The sequence below is a fragment of the Barbus barbus genome, assembly GCF_936440315.1.
Source record: "Barbus barbus genome assembly, chromosome: 38".
In the NCBI taxonomy this organism is placed as follows: Eukaryota; Metazoa; Chordata; class Actinopteri; order Cypriniformes; family Cyprinidae; genus Barbus; species Barbus barbus.
In genome coordinates this window covers 18,738,730-18,754,996 of record NC_136716.1, presented here as the reverse complement: position 1 = coordinate 18,754,996, position 16,267 = coordinate 18,738,730, and positions in this window count along the sequence as shown.

Below are 16,267 nucleotides of genomic sequence, written 5' to 3'. Positions count from 1 at the left end.
AGAAATGTGTTTCGTTGGCAGTCGGAATTATAAGGGTCATTTTCAGTGAAGTGTGTGCTTTTATGCAAGAAAAACATTCTTAGTCAACTGAGAATGAGAAGGGAAGTAGATGAAAGCGAAAAGAATGGAGAACAATTTAAGCAGACTTGCAGCTTTTACCATAAACACAACATTCAACTTTCTTCTTTTCTGCAGACAACAATTCATAAGAAGAAGAAAAAAAAAAAAGCAGTTGTGTGTCTCTGTTTAGCCTTGATACTGAATTGAATGAAAGTGTCCCTGGATTCAGGTTAAGTAAGTCCATGTGAAGGATCAGGCGTATCTCTCCAGCTCCTTTGTGCTCTTGGTATCTGGCCATCGTTTTGACTGATGATGAGCATCTTCATATACTGTGGTCAAAACTGAAGACTGGATTGATCTTGTGTCTGTTTAAGGTTCTTCCATTGTATAGTTGTTCTTTATTTCTTATTGACGGTTTGGACTCTTTATGGAACTCTTTGTTGTGAAACTCATTAAATATGTTTATAAGTTATGGCAATGGCAAATTTATTCATATAGGACTATTAAATACAACCCATGGTTGTCCGATGTGCTTTACAGCAAAGGGAAAAAAATATAATTAATAAAAAAAAACACAACGCACAATAAAATGTAAAGCAGGAACGTATTAATACACATTATAAGCCTTATCAAACTGATACGTTAAAAGCAGATACAGAGGGAGCTAGTCTGATTGTGACAGGCAATTCATCCCAGTAATTCATTTCAGTCTGGGGGCAACTACAGAGAATGCACGGTCACCTCTACACTTATACTGAGACCAAGGAATGAACAACAGTCTCTAGTTAGAAGACCGAATTGATCTTATTTACTTAAGTTATTATTTAACATAAAATTAACCTAGCATTTAAGTATTTTTTTATTTATTTATGAATTGTATATACATATACAATTTTTGTATCTATGAAATGTACTTATGTGAGCATAAGTATTGGAACAGATGCCTCACAGGTCTTTCTAAGTGATCAGCCGTGTCCTGTTGCATTAATTCTTCACATATTAAAAGTAGGGAATGTGTCGTATCAGTTATATCCATTACTTCTACATTCTGAATCAAAGATGAAACTTTATCTAAGTGATGGGAAAGCAAAAATGTGGAGAAAAAAGGGAACTGCAATGATCCCAAGCATACAGCCTCATCTGTAAAGCATGGTGGAGGTGGTGTCATGGCATGGGCATGCATGGCTGCCTCTGGAACAGGCCCTCTCAACTTTACTGATGACTTAATGTTTGATGACAGTAGCAGAATGAATTTGGAAGGGTACAAAACCATCTTGCCTACCAATATTCAAGAAAATGCAGCCAGATTCATTGGGAAGTGCTTCATATTGCATCAGGACAATGACCCAAAACACCCTGCCAGTTCAGTCAAGGAATTTATAAGGGCAAAGAAATGGAAAGTCTTAGATTGCCCAAGTCAATCTCCAGATTTAAATCTGATTGAACATGAATTTCACCAGCTGAAGAGGAGAGTAAAGGCAGAAACTCCCCAAAACAAGCAACAATTGGAATTTGCCGCATTAAAGGCTGGGAAAAGTATTTCAAAGGATGAGACCAAGAGTCTGGTGATGTCTATGGGTCTCAGACTCACTGCTGTGATTGTGCGCAAGGAATCTGCAACTAAATAATAGCTTTTAATCTTTTATATCTGCCTTATGTTCAACTGTCCCAATACTTATGCTCACATCAATGAGTGGGATGAACTCTAAAAGTGCTGTACTTTTTATTTGGTAAAACATGTATGTGTTGAATCACCCAATAATAAAATGTGACATTCTTTAGTTTTGTCTCATATTCATCTTTTAATCATATTTGCATATTTGCATCCTTTTTTAGGCAAAATATGCAACAAAGTTAACATTCTTTTATTTATATAAAAAAAGGCATGTCTATTTAATTTTGAAATTTAATTAATTTTATATTTATTTCTAGAAAATTGTATAACCTAAGAATTTGGGGTTGTAATAAAGCTCACAAAAAAAAATCATACTTTTGTTTAGCAAGGACACATTCATTTGATCAAAAGTGACAAAAATATTTAACAATAACTAACTAAATGAATCAATTAATCTGTTTTAAATGATTGCTTTTCTTTTGAACTTTATATTAATTAAAAATCCTGAAAATATATAATGTTTTTCACAAAAAATACTTTAATATGAAGAGCACCAAATCAGCATATTACAATGATTTCTGAAGGATCATGTGACACTGAACATTGGAGTAATAATTGCTGAAAATTCAGCTTCTACATTTTATAATAGATTACAACAGAGAACAGTTATTTAAATTGTAATATTTCATTTTTTGATCAAATAAAAGCAGCCTTGGTGAGCATAAGATACTTCTTTTGAATGGTAGTTTATATTAATCACTATAACATGAACAAGAAATAAAAACGTTTGCAGAACATATTTCATACAATATTTAGTTTGGATTTAAGTACAATACTTAGCAATCAACATTTTGTTTAGCACCTTCTTATACTGAGCATTTGTTGAAAAAAAAAAAAAAAAAGAGAGGATTTTTTGTACTTTATAATGACAATTTGTACTTCCTTAACCTTTTCTGATATTTATTCTCTGATTCACCTGCAAATCTGTATTATAAAATGTATTACTAACAATATAAAATTATTTGGGCATTTCCAGGGAAATATGCCATTACCCTCTCATATGCTAATCTCTGTCCAGGTACACGCAAAGCCTGATGAAATCGGCCTGGGCACGATGTGACTTTAAAAGTGTTCCTGTAGCAGCAAAAGCAGGATGCTGGGAAGAGTAGGTCAGAGGTTCAGCCGTCAAAGAGGTTCACGAGTGATGGATGGCAGTCTGAGCTGCGCACAGCATATCTACTGTAGCCTTAACCGCCGAAAAGGCCTGCACATAACAAATAAATAAATAAACACGCACATCAAAGGAATTTTCAAAAAGAAAAACAAAGCCAGAGCACGTTTGCAAACTCACACTTACACACACACACACATACACACCCGTGCCAGAAAAAAGAAAGCAAGCAGTCAAAGGCCTGAAAATGCACACATAGTTAACTGTCTGATAACGGCAGGCTTGAGGAAAATGAGACAAAACAAAACAGAATAACGAGAAGCATATGTGTAATTCTGGATTCGGTTTGAAATGCTACAATGAGATTTTGCTGAAGCTGATTGATGCCACTCTCTCTTGAAGGATAGTGGACCTTGTGTCCTCGTACAAAAAGTGTCTGTTATTGCTTGTGTTGTGACCTGGGACACAAGGAATGAAACAGCTGAAATACAGTTTGAGCTGCTTCATGGTAAATTTGGTTAATGGAGTAACATTCCTTAAATTAGCAAACTATAATTAGCTAAAAATTGACTCACCTCCAGGTCATCCGAGATGTAGATGCGTTTGTTTGTCACATTAACCCACAAGTTATCCATATGACTTCAGTCCATCAATTAATGTGTTGTAAAGTGAAAAGCTGCGAGTTTGTTAGTATCAAATCCATCATTGAGGCATTTCAACTTTAACCATTGCTTCTGGCCAAAATAGGAGTCCTTAATCCATACTAACGCTTCTTCCAATGAAAAAGTCCATCCCTTGTTGTCTTTTCACGTCAGAATCCAGACATATTTGAACTTATGGTGCCAATTTTCATTTTTGGGTTAACTTTCCTTTAATGCCTTTTTTTAGGCCTTTTTTTATATATAGTTTCTGCTTTAGAGTAAAATAAAAATAAATAAATTCAGTCAGATATAAAGCTATTTATTTATTTTCTCAGCAGAAACTGGATTCCACACTTTTGTGTTTGTTTCATTGTTTGTAATGTAATGTATACATTGTTTACAGATTTTCCCTCCTAAAATCACGCAGAAGAAATAAAATCAAAGATTCTGTCTCAACCTGATCGTATGTCATGCACACTTTCAGTGATAATGTTTCAGTAAATAGTGCATTATGGGATTACTATTGTCTCTTAGGAATCAATTGTGGTTCTGTAAGTGTTTTTCTAAAGCAACTACGAAGCATATGATTCCCTTATGGTTTGTAAATGGTGCTCATGTATGTATTTGATTTCTCTGAGATTCAACCACAGAGATTCAAGGCCTGCTTAGAGAGCAGTGTAGACCAGCATGTAAATTCAAGTCTGGTTAAAACAGTTTTTTAGTACTGGTCTAGGTGGTGAATTAGTAAAACTAGTCGATATTTTCAGCAGATATATTAGCCGATAAATTAGAGTCTATGTTTGTGCGTTAGTTTAAGGCACGAGGGGCGCTCTGGGGTGGGTTTCAGTTTGGATAAAAATGCTTTGAGTTTCCTTGAGACCAGGTTGAGATGTGGCCTTGAGCAACTCTGGCCTTCAGGACAGGATGAAATATTGAGTGTGCTCAGCGCCGCAGACGAAAGGCCCTGACTCTTTGTCCACACCGCAGCCGAAGGAGCAAGGGTCCAACGTCCCCTCAACAACCTCTTTGTGCTGAATCTCCAATGGATCAGTCGGTCAGTGCTTCATTTTGCATTTTGCTTGCCTTTCTTTTCTCAACTTCTCTCTCTCTCTTAATCAGGGCAGTCCAGGCTACACTTCTGTGACCTGGACTCAGTTTAGTACAGTTGAAAGAACACATCAGGTTGTGCTGCTCTCTCTGAGGGGATGATATTATGGTACCTTTTACCTGTTAGGAGCTAGTGAGGCATCTTGCCCCTCTATAAATGAACTTCAGAGAGATGTGACTGACAGAAACACACAGTGAGCTCACCTGTTTGACTGGCGGCTCTCTCAGGCCCTCACCGCTCTTTTTTTTCCACTCACTGACTCCAGAGCTCTTTTTGGTCTTAATGGCGCAGTAATGGCTTAAGCAGACCGGCCTACGCCACACTCACATATTCACCACCTGAATACAAACGCACCAACACCTGGCTTGTTAAACCGGCTCTGGACTTGAAAGGTGGAAATCTAACATGCTTTCGCTACGTTTAATGAGTTATTAAATGAACACTTCACTGAAGACTGGCGTGGATATGTGGGAAAGACAAAGACAAAGAATTGGGGCTCATATGAATACTGCAGTAGGCTGAAGTAAAAATTAGTGATCATTTATAGTTTGTTTGTTTTAGCCATATTTTTTATTTATGTCTATATTCATTGGATTTGAATTTAAACGCATCAACAATGAAGAAAAACAACATGGAAAAAATTAGCCAATCAGATTTAGACTTTTGCCTTTGTAAAAGTGGTTCCACTTTCCCATGGAAGCCTGTTTCCACCACTGAATAAAAAAACAAAAAAGGTAATTGCGACTCTCACAATTTTTTCTCTTTTTTTCTCGCAATTCTGAATTTTTTTCTCAGAATTGTGGGATATAAACTCGCAATTGCGAGAAATAGTCAAAATTGCGAGATATATATAGATATATAGAATTGCGAGTTTATATCTCACAATTCTGAATTAGTAACTCACAATTGCGAGTTTATATCATGCAATTCTGAGGGGGAAAAAGTTGCAATTCTGACTTAATTTAAAAAAAGTAAAATACTTCAAGTAAAAAGTCGCAATAACCTTTTTTCTTTTTTTTATTCAGTGGCAAAAACAGGCTTCCATAATTTCCATCTGCAGATGTTCAGCGAACACAATGTGGGCGGTCTGTGGTTGTGATGTCTAGGCAGTAACAAACCTCAGTACTCAAGGGGGCGATAAAGTTACATTCAGATCCATTAAACCAGATATGTTATTATTCGGGTGAATTGCTATAGTATAAACACACTGACTTTGCAATAGCATTAAACTGTTGCTCCACCATATCAGTATTTGAGACTTTTATGCCAATTCTCGCTATGGCTCCCCTTGCGGCAACATGTGCGCTTGTGTTCACTTACTTGCGCAGAGTATGTTTCAGCTTCAACATTGCAGAAATGTGAAGTAAGTGAGAGTGTTCCACTCGTTTCTTGTATTTCTTTGGCTTTGAATGGTAATGAGAGTCAGAGGGAGTCTTTCTCAGCTCTAATAACCTGTATGATGACACTTTATCTGTAGTTTGTGCATATAATCACTAAACTAAATGGGGCGACCCCAGGGGCAGAGGTTCACTGCCTGACATTTGACATCTTCATAATTAACTGGGAAGGTCTGATCTCTTCCTTCAAATGACGTGCATATCTGCTCCATTTAATATGCTTATAAGCACTATGTATTATTCAAACATGCAAATGAAGGCTGGTCAGAAAACAGACTTTTTGACACAGGTTTCACAGTTGTCGGCAGTAGTTACCCCAGCCTGATAATGAACGCTAGTCCATCTGGAATTAACCAACCACATAATGACTGAGGCTGTTTAACCCCTTTATAAAAAGTCTAAATTATCTATGAAACTAACGTACAATAAACATTTTTGGAACTTTCTTTGGTGCCTACGGACAGGGCCGTCCTTTGGGAGGTGCAACCGGTTGGCCCCGCGCTTTGAGGGAGCCCCGCAGCAAACCGACAGAGGGGGACCAGAACGCGATTGCGAATGGACCGAGGGGGCCCTGCGTCAGCTAAGGATGGCCCTGACTACGGAGCCCCTAGTGATTAAAAAGGATAGATGGAAGGAAAAAAAAAATATTTCAATATATATAAATATATTTATCTCGCAAAAATGTTGTGTTCTCCTGAGAAACTCATAAAAGTATTGCATTCCCCAAGAAATGTTGCATTGTTTCGCAAAACATTTGCATTCTCTTGCAAAAGTATTGTGTTTTCTATTGTATTCTCTCACAAATGTATTGGCGTTTCCCAGTGAAAATTTGCTCACACACAAAATATTTGCATTCTCTCCAAAAACTATTGCATTTCTCCAAAAAACATTGCGTTCTCTCACAAAAGTATTGCGTTCCTCCAAGAGACTTTGCGTTCACTTGGAAAAGAATTTAAATGAAATTTTTTGCTCCCATCTCATTTTTAGGGGCTCCATAGGTTGCAAATTGATGTCCATCTTTGTACTGAAGCACAACCAGTTGAGGACTATGCTTGTGGTTTGTTTATTTTGGATCTAAAATACAATAGATCTCTGCATGTGTTCCCTTACGGTCTTTTTTAGATGAACATAGCTGCTGTCCTCAGAGGGACGGCTCTTCATTTAGGAGTCCGAGCATGGAGATGGTCAACCACTTCTATGGTTTGAGGTGTTTGGAGGAGCCTGCAGTTGTTTTTTCTAAAGCCGAGCTTTTTTAAAGATGTGGTTTTGAGTTGGGGCAGAGAGAAAGACTCTTTTATGTGCTTTTTTTGGGTTGCGTTAGTGTAAAGCACAGGCTGCTGGCTCGGCTTTGGCTTCACTGAGCCGGTAACCAGTACATGAGCCTCTTGTCCTCACCTCAGCCTTCTGAAAGCTGTCTGTCTCCTGCTCACACTCTAGAGGTGAAAAAGACACGGAGGGTTAGAACACAAGCACACGCTCTATTGCGTCTGCCTAAAGGGTCTTTCTGGGACAAATTATAGATGAAATATAATGTATTCAATTATTCATCTTTTCACTAACAACACTGTACAACTAATCCCATTCAAACTAAATAATTTGTTGATAAATGTTCCTCGTTGGGAAGGAGCATTACACATCAACACTTTGCTCATCCAGCACAGTTTGTGCTGCAGATGTGATGTGACTTTGCTTTGTATGACTTCTATGACTTTTTTCTCCCGTGGAACACATTTATTATCAAAATTCCAAAAGACATTATTTTCCATACAACGATGCATGATGATGACTGGCTCCCAAATTCTGTGTCAATTTGAAGTGGTAGTTATTTTTATGGACTGACTGACTGACTGAAAAAGAGAAACCAGTTGTCGGTTTGGCCCAATGGAAATATGAACATACACTCACCTAAAGGATTATTAGGAACACCATACTAATACTGTGTTTGACCCCCTTTCGCCTTCAGAACTGCCTTAATTCTATGTGGCATTGATTCAACAAGGTGCTGAAAGCATTCTTTAGAAATGTTGGCCCATATTGATAGGATAGCATCTTGCAGTTGATGGAGATTTGTGGGATGCACATCCAGGGCACGAAGCTCCCGTTCCACCACATCCCAAAGATGCTCTATTGGGTTGAGATCTGGTGACTGTGGGGGCCATTCTAGTACAGTGAACTCATTGTTGTGTTCAAGAGACCAATTTGAAATGATTCGAGCTTTGTGACATGGTGCATTATCCTGCTGGAAGTAGCCATCAGAGGATGGGTACATGGTGGTCATAAAGGGATGGACATGGTCAGAAACAATGCTCAGGTAGGCCGTGGCATTTAAACGATGCCCAATTGGCACTAAGGGGCCTAAAGTGTGCCAAGAAAACATCCCCCACACCATTACACCACCACCACCAGCCTGCACAGTGGTAACAAGGCATGATGGATCCATGTTCTCATTCTGTTTACGCCAAATTCTGACTCTACCATCTGAATGTCTCAACAGAAATCGAGACTCATCAGACCAGGCAACATTTTTCCAGTCTTCAACCGTCCAATTTTGGTGAGCTCGTGCAAATTGTAGCCTCTTTTTCTTATTTGTAGTGGAGATGAGTGGTACCCGGTGGGGTCTTCTGCTGTTGTAGCCCATCCACCTCAAGGTTGTGCGTGTTGTGGCTTCACAAATGCTTTGCTGCATACCTCGGTTGTAACGAGTGGTTATTTCAGTCAAAGTTACCAACAACCATGCCACGCTCAAAATTGCTTAAATCACCTTTCTTTCCCATTCTGACATTCAGTTTGGAGTTCAGGAGATTGTCTTGACCAGGACCACACCCCTAAATGCATTGAAGCAACTGCCATGTGATTGGTTGATTAGATAATTGCATTAATGAGAAATTGAACAGGTGTTCCTAATAATCCTTTAGGTGAGTGTATAACCATAGTTTCCAAAATGTTATATTTACCGCTGTTATTGTTAGCCATTACTATATTATTAGGCATAATATTTGATGTGCGTATACTATAAAACAGTGATATTTTGTACAATTGTACAATAACATTATTTATTTAGTTAGTACTTTTCTATTGTAATATATTTAAACATTTCATTTATTTCTGAAATGGCAAAGCTGAATTTTCATCAAATTGTACAAAATATCACTGTTTTATAGTATATACACATAAAATAGTATGCCTAATAATAATAGTAATCGCTAACAATAACAGCGGTAAATATAAAATTTTGGAAACTATGGTTATATGTTGATATTTCCATTGGGCCAAACCGACAACTGGTTTCTCTTTTTCAGTCAGTCAGTCCATAAAAATAACTACCACTTCATTGTCAGTGTGTTTAAGAGCCTGAGACAGGCCGCTATGTATTGAGTGAGTGCATCTCAATATCGGCTCATGTGCCAAACAGAATAATTTCCTTCCAGGGTCTTTTAAATAGGAAAAGAAGGGTGTAGAGGGAGAATGATGGGGAAAGGAAACAGGCCATAGAAAGCCCGTCCGCATTTTGTTTACTTCTGGAGCTCATTGCAAATATCGAGCAGGATCGACAGCTTCTCCTCTTTTCCTTAAAGGATGTAAACATTTGTAAATTCGGGTCCACATGTGTCGAGGTGGATCAGTTTCCCCCGTCCACGGGGGTTTATTGAGTGTGCTATTGTTGATCTGCGAGTAAATCCCTGCATGCCCCCTCAATGCCTGGAGCCAGCCCCCAGCCCCTGCTGCTCCCCGCTGCGCCCCTCTCTCTTCCCTCTCTCTCTCCATCTACCTGGCCAGGGCTCTTCTGTCTTGATGTTTCCGCGCTTTTCATTCTCCGCTTCTGCCGCTATCAGTCCAGCCACTCATTTGGTTTTATTTCCTATGTGAAGAAGTCTATAGCTTTGTCCCAAAACCTAGTGTTCTACCTATAGAGGCAGCAGAGGCGCAAATCTGATGCGAAGGTCGTTTCAAATGGTAGGCATTAATTATGCTGCCTCCTGAGATACCTTGTCTAATCACATTCATCTTTAACACATACAATCCCAGAATGCACTGCAACAAAGTATGTTTAAATAAAAAAGACGACCATTTATGTGAGCAAAATATTTATTGTATATTTATACTGTATATTTATTGCGCTGTATGTTTTTTTTGCATTTGTAAATAAGACTTGTTGAGTACGTTTTACAAGAAAATACTATTTCTGTTGTTCTACTTTAAAATGTAATGTTAATTCAGTGTATTAGTGTTTATTTGTAATTAGTTGTGAAGTTTAGCTATGTCTGAGTGAAAATTGTTTCTGCACCAGATTTTATTTCAGTGTGTATTTTTTTATTTAATACACAAGAAAGTATTCATAAAAAACATTTAGTAAAAACTACATTTAATTTAAAACAGTATTCAACATTTTTTTTAACAAAATTGTGTATTTCTTTTATTTGTATTGTGTTATAAGTAAATGAAATAAGCATATCAACAAAAATACAACAGTACAATTGTGAAATATTATTACAATTTAAAATAATTGTTCTGTAAATATAATTTATTTCTGCGATGGTAAAGCTAAATTTTCAGCAGCCATTACTCCAATGTTCAGTGTCACATGATCCTTCAGAAATCATTCTAATATGCTGATTTGGTGCTCATACGTTTCTCATTATTATCAATGTTGATATTTGTCTGGAAACTGTGATAATATTTTTCAGGATTATTTGATTAATAGAAAGTTCAAAAGCACTTCAAAAATAGAAATGTTTTCCAACATTGAAAACTTGGCTCACATAGCCTGTATCGTTTGAGTATCTTGTACTCTCAATATGAGCAGCGCTATTATATGACGCTCAAAGTTTATTTCTATATAGAGAATTCCAAATTAGTCACTTTTGATGTTCCATTTCAGTTCGGATGCTGCTTAAGGAAGCAGTAAGGCAGCGTACTAGGTTTCAGTTTATTTGTCTCCGTAACGTTCTTTCTTTGTCTTCCCATCTTGAAGTGATCATTTCATACCGTTTGCGTGAATCTGTGAATCCCACACTGTTCTCATTGCTGCAGTATTTGGAGTTGTGATGACTCAGTGCCCATGGGAACTGTGGGAAAGCTCATGTGGTGAGTATCATCATGATTGAGAGCTGTTACATTCGTAGCGTGCCTAATACAACTATACATCATTTCGTCTGGTTTGGGCGGACTCCGTATTTTACTATCTTTTGTTATTTCACCAGGTGAACTGATTTTATCTCATATAATCGAATTTCCTTTTAAGCCAGAGTTTTCCTTATATGTGCTTCACGAGGAGACATTGTTCTGCGATAAGTAAAATGTCATATCGCTATCTTTCCATTACATCTTACGTCTTCTGATCTTAATGCAAAAACCCACTTGTGTTGTCCTGGGCGAACAAGGCCATTTTGGTCTGGCAGTGTTCCATTAGACTTTTCCCCTCCTCTCTCCTTTGTCTTTGTCTTCTCCCATCTCTATTTGTGAGTCAAATCCCCCTCAGGTTTACCCAGCATGGCTAGGCTTTGTTATGCTGGATCCTGTGCCCTCTCCCCATATATTTCAAGTACAGGTTGGCAGAGACTCCAGTCACCCGAGGGAACTGCAGCGGCCAGTGTTGAGGTACAGTACAATGAGGAATATCTCAGTATAGGCTTGACAGATAAACAAATAGTTCACAAAAAAAATTAACATTCTGTCATTATTTGAGTACCTTATCATGTCTTTCTAAAGACATATGACTTACTTTTTTTAGTATAATACAAAATGTATTTTTTTTAATTAAATATCCTGGCCAATTTTTTTTATATATAACAGTGAATGAGCAATGGGGCCATCAAGAAAAAAAAAAAGAAAAAAAATCATAAAAGTGTTCCAAACAACTAATATAGCCCTATATTGCAAGTCTTTTGAAGCCAAACAACAGATATGTGGATAAACAACAGACTGAAATTACAGCTGGTATGTTGTTATTTGGGTAGTGTAATGAATCAATTGATCCAGTTCCTAAATCTGAACTGAATGATTCATTTACAAATTGGACGGATTCAGTTTGGGTTCAAATCATGATTTTTGGTGAGTAACTTCTTAAACATCAGTGTGTTTCTCCACTAAATATATGACTTGGAATATAGCACATAAGCCTTCTTTTTTGATTAGCCTACTTTTATAGTGCTGTTTGCAAAGAATTCATTATACACTCTTAAAAATAGAGGTTCTTGGCATCTGTGTTTCCATGTAGAACCTTAAATGTCCATGGAATCTTTTAATTGCACAAAATCCTCTCTATAGTGGAAAAAGGTTCTTTAGATTATTAAAACGTTCTTCACACTAAAAAAGAAAATGGGTTCTTTTAAGAAGTGTTCAATTAAAGGTTCTTTGGGGAGCCAAAAATACCTGTCAATTTTTTTTTAAATCCTTTATTTTTAAGAGTGTAACTGTAAAAAGAGCATTCAGTCCATTCATTGAAAAGTCTTCCTTTGTGCTCCTAGGAAGTCACATAGGTTGGTTTTGACATGAGAGCAAATGAATGATGACATCATTATTATTATTTAGATGAACAAATCCACTGAGAAGCATTGCTTTAGATCCCAGTAGATGTGCTTGTTGTGAAGTTACTATAGCAGTACGTGTTTTGGTACAGGAATGTGAAATTTGAGTCACATCGAACAAGCAAACCCCAAACCTGGTTTGTTTTCCATTAACACTCAGACTTGCCGGCCACTTTGGTCCGAGTTGTTTTGAATTTGTTCTGTTTTGAAACCCCTGAAGCTCTGCGGTATGGGAGCGCATGGGTTTTACATCTGCTTGTTAGAACGTTCAGCTGGACACATTGTCTCCAACAAACCTGCGCTGTGACCTGTGTATCTGCCTCGCCAACACCTTCCAACATTACAAAAACACAATCGAGAGAACCAGTCTTTCTCCGTTCCATGTTCTCTGCCCCTCTCTCCCTCACTGTTTCTCCTCCCTCCCCTTTCTTTCCCGTCATTTCATCTTATTAAAGCACATGGATTGTCACTGTTATTTACCAAATATAGTCTGACAAAGAAGAAGTGGGAATTTTTACTGATTGAAGATCAAAGTGGCAAAGTCTCCTCCTCAAATCCCGCCCTTTCTATTAGAGCCCCTTAAGAACAGAGGAAAACATCAATTTCTCACACATCAATGGCGGCTTCATAATCAATTGAAAAAGACACTTGTATGGGGATGCAAATCTTATCTTTGTCTTATTAAAGCTTTTAGAAGATACATGCCAGGATTTAATGTTATTAAATAAAAGAGGTCGGTTTTTTAATCTAAAGATGCAGAGGCGTTAGTAATGGTCTAAATCAAAGCCTGGGGAGTCTCTTAATAACCAGTAGAGTTTTCCTATCCTTATTAATATTGATAAAATATACTGTGATGTGATCTCTGATGCATTTTGGAGATGGTTAATGAACAGAAATAGGATGTGGGATTCATTTCCAAGGGAGAGGATGGCACGGGCGACTCAGGTGGAAAATGAGTTTGTGCTCTGACCATTAATATGAACAAAAGCTCTTGCAACTAATGTTGCTTTAAAGTGAACACAGACCTCGCCGCTTTTCCTGTCTGACAACCGAGTTTTATTCTGGTTTGCATGTATAAATATGCCGCCTTCTGCTTGTTCAAATATATAAAAAGACAACAGCTTTGCCCTCTGACCTGCCTTTGTTCGGGTCATGAATCGCTTTCTGAAAGTGTAATCAGTTGATTTTATGTCAAACTAGAGCTCAGGGTTGTTGCATGCAAGAAAATAGTCATTACGATTGCAGGTTGACACGTCGTAATAAGTGAATCACATTCATGATGCTCCTGGCATTATGTGATTCTCTGAGACATTCAATTTACACACAAGCACACAAAAGCATCAGATGTAGGAAATGCTGTACAGAAATAACAAACCACTCAATTAAAAAAGGAAATAAAATAAACAGGGTCTTTACTGGTGTTCAAGTTCACAGACACTTAAGCAATATTATATTAAAAGATAAAACGATTAATGAAGTCTAGTATTCACCTGCACAATGGCATTGAAATGCATCTGAAAAATCCTCCAGCTATAGTTGTTAAAAGAAAGTGATAGAGATGTACTTTGATTGGTGGAGGGATCGATTTTCTTGCATTAATTTCTTAATTAAGTCATGGTATGCAGACCCTAGCAGGTGGAATCTCATCTAGGATTCACCATGTTTGAGATTTGATGAACTCCTTTTTCTATAGACTTTCTCATAGGAAAACAAAAAAAACTAAAACATGAAAAAGCAGAGCGATTAAATGGTGAGCAAATCAAGATTTTGACTTGAATTGAATGTTTTCAAATATTCCATCTGAGGAAAATGAATCTCCTTTAGAGGTTCAGAAGAGATCTACATTAATTTACTTCACATTGATATCTCTGTACTCTTGTACACAGCAATTGCCATATTTGTTTCTAATTTAAAGAGTTTCAGAAGACGAAGCTGAATAAATCTGAACCGAGACCTCTTCCAAGTCTCCTGAGGTATGAAAGAGCAACCTGTGTCTATTGCATTATGGATTGTTTAAATGCATTTAGAGTTGTATACATTTGATCCTGTTGTTTAGAATGAAGCGGATGCATGTTCATGATGTAAAACACATCCTTCTGAGACTAATATCCATAGTCTATAGTTCAAACCCACATGCACTATGATCTATGATAGCTGTCAGCCATTGCCCCTACTGTGTTGAAATCTTTTCCTGCTCTTTCAGCCTGGGAAACTGCCTGCTGTTTCCTGTATCTTGCTCAGGAAGAAGCTTTTTGGACACGTCCTTGAGAAAAAAAAAAAAAAAAAAAAGAGAGGGCTGCTGCTAGAACAAATGTTCAGCAAATAATGCACCCATATGAGATCACCAGCGGAAAATATGGGTCTAAAAGTGTTTTCTAATCTAAAATCCAAAAGAGAAAAAGAAAACAAAATTCTAAATAAGTCTGTATAGAACTTTAAAGAGTTCTATTGCTGGCTTCATGATTGGAACTCCTGAAGTATGATGTAACACTTTAACTGAATTCCATAGATTTCAAATATGCAACAGTTTTTTTTTTTTTTTTTAATTGCCAAAAGAGTTAATGGATATGTGAATTAAATAGTTTATTATGTGAACTAATAGTTTATCAATTAAAATTAAAAAAAACATGTCCATAACATAGCATTGGAATACTATATAAATAGGTATTAGTATCATTTACTATGACTTAAAAGTATTATTTCATAATTTAATTTGTCAGTGTAAAAAACTTTTTTTGCCATTTCTTTATTAATACTATTAGGTTTTTCATACATGCATTGTTATTGGCATAATGTTCTTGAATAAAGAACCCAAATAAGAACCTATTAAGAGTGCCTTACCTGCATTTTAGTCCAGTGTCTGAGCTTCTCTAAATCCAAAAAGATATCTACTCAACAAATCCAACTAATCTATTATAGAGAAGCACTCATAAATGGTAAATATTTGGATAACAGAGAGCACAGCAAGCTAACAAAGATCCAAAGGACTTTATGTAACCATACAACATTAAGCTTTTTGTCTTCACGACAAGCTGTTGTTGACATTAGTATAATTTATACAGACTATATGAAAACTGTGAGCAGGAATCGAAGGTCTGCTGAAAGAGAGAGAGCATTTGATGCCGAGGCTGTGCTCGAGAGATAACTCTGGGGTCATGGGTTCATCCTCTGAGTAATGTAGGTTTGGTGTGATGTCAGAGAGTTTCCTCTGTGTGTGCCTTGGCTCCAATATTCGTTGTGACTGCAGAGTTTAAGAGATGTGATACGTACATGCTGATTCGCAGCTTCAGGTGGCTACATATTTGTATTGCTCCAAACTCAAACCTTGATAAATGGCTGTCGCGTCCATGTATGAAAAGTCTGCTGTTTGTTTTGGAAAACAGATTCGGTGCTCCTCCTTTCCCAAATACATTTCCCACTATGGAGTATTTGACAGACTCCAGGGGTGAGAGACATGTTCAGATGCAGTTAGCGCTGTGGATGGGACTACGATGTTTTAACTCTCAAAAACAGCTTTCTAGGTCTAAATGCTGATGTGGCGATCCAAGTTGGATTCACAGAACCAATTAAATGACACATCTCTGAGTCAAATCCTGTGATTCATAAACTAACAGAAAGAAAGATGCACTGTAAGATTAGACTTTGTTTGGAACTTTAATAATCTATTAACATTTCCATTCCATCAAAACTCATTTACTCATACAAATGTTTCTGTTCTGACTGTTCTCTGACTGTAATCTTTTCAAAA